Genomic DNA, 6,000 nt, shown 5'->3' with positions numbered 1-6,000 from the left:
GGATCTCAGCGGAGAAGATGATGTGCGCCGTTGCTGTACCACCCCCCCCCCCTCCCCGGCAGACGGTCCCTGCGGCGTGCGGCGTATGGAGTGTCAGTGGCGGGGGTCCCTCTGGCGCATGGGAACTAGTACTAGTTCCTATGCGCTGGAGGGACCGCCGATACTGACACTCCATACGCCGCAGGGACCGGCTGCCGGATGCGGGGGGGGGGGGGGGGTGATACAGCAGCGGCGCACATCATCTTCTCCGCTGAGATCCGACCGCAGGCAGGACAGGTACCCCCAGCACCCCCGTACCCCCAGCACAGCAGGCTGACAGGTACCCCCCTCTCCTCAGCAGCCGCAGGGACCCCCCTCCTCCCGCAGCAGCTGGGAACATCTTCCCCAGCGCTGCACGCTGTGGACCCGCTGCGGGTGCCTGCACCCGCAGCGGGACCATTTACACCGACATTTACACGGGTCCTATCCGTGTTCTACCCAGGTCAGGACCTGGGTAGAGGACCCGTGTAAATGGAAACGGATACCCCCCATTTACACCGCCGCGGATCCGGGTCTGACCCGCCGCTGACCCGGATTTTTCGGCGGTGTAAAAGGGGTATAAGACACTGTAACGGTATCTGCTGCGCTATATAAGACACTGTAACGGAATCTTCTGCACTATATAAGACGCTGTAACGGAATCTGCTGCGCTATATAAGACGCTGTAACGGAATCTGTTGCTCTATATAAGACACTATAATGGTATCTGCTGCGCTATATAAGACACTGTAACGGAATCTTCTGCACTATATGAGACACTGGGGGTATTCAGAGATGTCCGATAAGTGTATAAAATGTGATGTGTTTTATTTTTCGGGTAATTCGCGATGTGAATTGATTTCACTTATGAAAAGTTTTCGTGTATTCAGACTTGAAAAGTGAAAAGCTTTTCACCCGTGAAATTTGACCAACAAGGTGAAAAGAGGTGAAGGTGAAAAGAGGCATTTCTGCCCTACGCAGTCTATATAAGTTTTCGCTCCTCGTGATTAGACGCCATTTTCCGAAGAGGGAGCAGTACTTCGTGCACGGACTGCGGACTGCAATCCTTTCGATAGATATCAGCAGACTGCACGATGCTGTGAACTCCCTGAAGTCTCAAACAGGAGTGTCTAAACAAGGGAAGAACTGCATTCTGGGTTTAAAAATGGATCACATGTCAGAACAGAGCATCATGGGAGAAAAATAATATTACTTTAAAATTAAATATATATTCAGTAACATACATTCTGGTAAAAATAATGGGAAAAATTAAACAAATACATTTAAAGGAACCAACGAATATAACAAATATAAACAAATAAAGAGGAGAATGCTAATGCAACATGGTAGCGCGGCAGAAAAAAAGCGCAAACAGAATCCCGTAAATACACCGAAAAAAGTGTGAAAACAAGTTCGTTTAAAAAGTGTGAATAAGAGAAAACATTCAAAAGTGAAAAGGACATTGATATTACGAAAAAGTGAAATGTGGAAAAATGTGAAAAAAAAAAGTTTTCACATAAATAAGGTCGAAAGAAACGAAACTTTCACAAACATCGCAAACAACGACTTTGTGAAAAAAATCAAAGTTTGAATACCCGATGAGAGTTCGCATTCGAAAAAATAAGAAAAAGTGAACAGATTACGCTTAAAACTACCTAACGCAAAAGTCTGAATACCCCCCAACGGAATCTGCTGCGCTATATAAGACGCTGTAATGGAATCGAAGGGGTATTCAATCCCCGAAACGTCAGACACCTTAAATTTGTGGCATGCCGCTGATTGCCTTGCAATTTTTTGTATATATATATATATATATATACTCCTTTATAAGGTAAGCACCTTGCAGTTGTTTTTTGTTCTCACTAGCACCTTGACAAAGGGGTATATACCCCGAAACGTTGGTCTCTTTTGCACAGCTAAATACAGCACGTTTTACAAGTCTCCTGAGTGCCATCCGTTATTTCTACTATACCCATCCCTCTGTGGAAGGGCACCGGGGCAGCTGACCAGACAGCGGAGTGCCGGGCCGCAAACTCCCTATATATATATATATATATACATACACATATACGCACACACACACACACACACACATACATACATACATACATATAATATCGTCACACAGACAGACCCCTGACACCACTTGTTAATCATAGAATATTAGAATACAGTGGACAGTGTTTACTTCAAAACTTACACTGGCTGGCTGCAATCATAAACTGGGGCACTGATGATGGTGGGCCAGGGCTGGTGGATGCTGGAGAGGGAGGCAGTGTTGTTGCACCATTACAGTAGTAAGGAGTTGCTGCTTGCGTGGCTCTGATGCAGTGCCCCTTCTCCCCTACTCCCAGCACGCGCCACGGCGGCTGGAGTGGGACAGTCAGGCAAGGGATGTCTCTGCTGCGAGCACTGCCGCCCGCGTCACCGTCCGCGTCACGTAGGGTCCGCCGGGCGGAAGTAAATTACAGTCTGACAGTGCCGGGGGGGAGGGAGAGGGAAGCGGCGTCCACGTCCAGGTCTGTACGGCGGGCAGGGCAGCCCCCGGCGCAGGCTGCCCTGCGTGTGTGAATGAAATTATTTATTGCAGGGCAGCAGGACTCATTTGCGGAGGATGGGAGGCGCCCTGCGCCCCAACTGCGCCCGGAGCGTGTGCTCCGGTGGCTCCGCCCTCCCTACGCCTCTGGGTGTACCTAGATAATCGTGGGCCCCATAGCAAAATTTTGTAAGGGCCCCCTATTTAGCAACTGATGGTGATAAATGTATGTAAAACATATACTTAGACAGCAAAGATGGGCAGCTGCTCTGGGCCCCATAGCAGCTGCACCCCTTGCACCTATGGTAGTTACGCCTTTGACATGCATAAAGTGCTAGTATATATAAAAAATTGCCTCGTCTATTTTGTAATAAAAACTTGATTTTTGACAGTGGTAAACAATATTGCACCACAAACAGAAAACACTGTGAAAGAAAAACCATGTAACAAAAGTGACCAAAATATATATACTGGGCCAAATGTAATAGGGTGAGAGTTTCAGAAAGTGAGAGATTTTGGGAGAGTTTTCCCATGTTTTTTAAAGCAGCAATCAATTGCACTGCAAAACCAGGTTGATTTTGCCATGTAATTGATTGCTGCTTTAAAAAAACATGGGAAAACTCTCCCAAAATCTCTCACTTTCTGAAACTCTCACCCTATTACATTTGGCCCACTGTATGTTTTCAAAACACCTTTTTCTACACACCACTGTAACTACAGCCCAGAAATATAAGTGTGTAACAGATGAACTATTAATTTCATTAATTAACTCTCATGAACTCTCATGTTCACCCATGGACTTGCACGTAGAGTATGCTAACTATAACGAACAAAAAGCAGTAAATGCTTGTAGATCAAGATAAACAATATTTGGGTTAGGTTTAGGCACTACTATATGGCAATGACTAGGCTGAGAGGGGTAGGGGCAGGGCCGGCTCTACCATTAGGCAGCTTTAGGCAGCTGAATTAGAGTAGATGTCTAAAGAAAGACGTAGGAAGAACACTAAGGTTTTTTGGGGCACACTTTAGTAATAATCAAATCAGTGAAAGAATGTGAGAAATGGGTGAAATAAAATCTAACCTTTATTTCTTAATATTTAAAATATATACATAGATATACACGTCACACAAAAAATAAGTTGCAAAGAGAATAATCACCATTAATATTGGTCATAATATTGCATCAATTAGGATATATATAGGACAACAGAGTTCTAAAGTGTATTGCACAACGTCATTCAGATAGGCGAAAATGTTTGCAGGGAGTTTCCCAGTCTCAAATGATTTAATAATATTATGATCAAGACAAAATATATAATGACATAGGCATCCAGTGCACCAATTCAAATATTTAAAATGATTCTTGATCCGGACCCTGGAGTATATGATATACTGTACTGCAAAGTACTAGGAGTGTTATTGACAGGAAATGTCTTCAATGCGATGTCAGTCACAGATTAGGTGGTTATAGAGATGTAACAAAGTTTTTAGGATAGGGGAATGCTCGTTGTAAGCATTTGCTGCTTCTGCTGTCTGGATGCGAATACAGCACTGGATATTCCCTGGTGGTCTCCCAAGAGGTACTGATCCAGCCAGTCACTGCTTAGCTGCTGAGTTCGGACGGGATCAGGCGGCACAGCGATGTATGGCAGTATATATCAACAGATGAGAGAGCCTCAGAATGTTACTAGGAGACAGATGTCACTTCTGCTTTTCCCCTGGTGTCACCCAGGTGAATGAGAGAGTGAGCGAGTCCAGTTGATAGATGGTAGTTAGGTAGGAACGAGTAAAGGATGGAGCTATGGTACACAGGAGAAAGATATATATGTGCCCATTGCTTGGGTATTAGCGGATTGTAACCACTGTGCCAGTAATGGAAAATACTGTGCACCGTAGTACATGCAGGGGTGAGTAGGATCTTTATGATCAGTGGATTAATGTGTATGCTCAATGATTATATAATCGGTATTGGCATCACATATATCAAATCCAAGACAACACAGCAGAGAGATTTAACCAAAACAGCATCGGAAGAAAAAGGTTATACATAAACCCAGGGGTGGATTGGGCCACCGGGATACCGGGAGAAATCCCGCTGGGCCGGCCCAATTTACCCTCTGTCGGGCCGGCTGGTCATGACTGCCGGCCGGCCTGGTTACTGAGAGGTCGTCAGTCCGGCCGGCAGCAGTGCTTATGGCCAGCTCACTAAGCTGCCAGCACTGCGCTGCCGCACCGCACACCCTTCACAGGCACAGCTGGATTATTTCTGCTGTGCCGTGCGGACTGTCTGACAGAAGGCGCAGCATTAATAGAGAGAGAGACGCCGCGGGAGAGGACTGTGGGCGTGGCTTCATTACCCACGCCAGTGACGCCACGCACCATGTCCACAGCCTGGCCCTGCCGCCCCCAAGAGATCACAGCAGGGAGCCGCCGAGCCATATATCTTGGAGGCGAACAGAATGTGAGACATGTGCGGGTATTATTTTTCAGGGGGAGGGAGGAGAAAGATGTTCATATGCAGTGTGTATGTGTGTGTGTAGGGGGGTTCATATACATTATGTGTGGGGGGGTATATGTGTGCATATACAGTATATGTGTGTGTGTGGGGGGGGATGTGTACATATTTACACAGTGTGTGTAGGGGGGGTTCATATACAGTATATGTGTGTGTGTGTGTGTGGGGGGGGTATATGTGTGCATATACAGTATATGTGTGTGTGGGGTGTTCATATGCAGTGTGTGTGCGGGGGGATGTGTGCATATACAGTGTATGTGTGTGTGTGTGCTCATATACAGTATATATGTGTATATAGTATGTGTGTGTGTGGGGGATGTATGCGTATACAGTGTGTGTGTGTGTATGGGTGTTCATATACAGTATATATGTGTGTATATAGTATGTGAGTGTGGGGGATGTGTGCATTTACAGTATGTGTGTGGGAGGGATGTGTGCGTATACAGTGTGTGTGTGATCATATACAGTATATGTGTGGGAGGGATGTGTGCATAAACATATTTGTGGGGGGATGTGCGTGTGTGTATATAGTATGTGTGTGTTGGATGGGGGGGGGGTTGTGTGATGTGTAGCAAGCATTACGGTGTAAATTTTTGATGTGCATCTTCGACGCGCACTATCCCTGTTGTCCTTAGTTTAAAAAAATTGTTGAGCCCTGGCATAACTCGTAATGGGCATCATGGCCTCTGGTACGCACTGTCACTGTTGTCCTTCTTTTATGAAAAATTGTTGAGCCCTGGCATAATGTGTAATAGGCACTATGGCATGTGGTATAATATGGATGTGTGACGTGTAATAGGCATTATGGGGCAAATTTTTGGTGCGCGTCTTTGGCGTAACATGTAATGGGCATCATGGTGTGTGCCATAATGTATAATGGGCATCAGTGTGTGGCATAACGTGTAATGGGCATTACAGTGTGTGACGTAAC

General features: G+C 45.9%; 1 pseudogene; it reads right to left on the bottom strand.

Moving 5' to 3' along the window:
- Positions 1–4,094: 4,094 nt before the first annotated feature.
- Positions 4,095–4,211, bottom strand: LOC146039909 (5S ribosomal RNA; annotated as a pseudogene).
- Between the last annotated feature and the right edge of the window lie 1,789 nt (positions 4,212–6,000).

The sequence above is a fragment of the Crinia signifera genome, chromosome 9 (assembly GCF_055691185.1).
Source record: "Crinia signifera chromosome 9, ASM5569118v1, whole genome shotgun sequence".
In the NCBI taxonomy this organism is placed as follows: Eukaryota; Metazoa; Chordata; class Amphibia; order Anura; family Myobatrachidae; genus Crinia; species Crinia signifera.
This window is presented reverse-complemented; position numbering and strand designations above follow the sequence as displayed.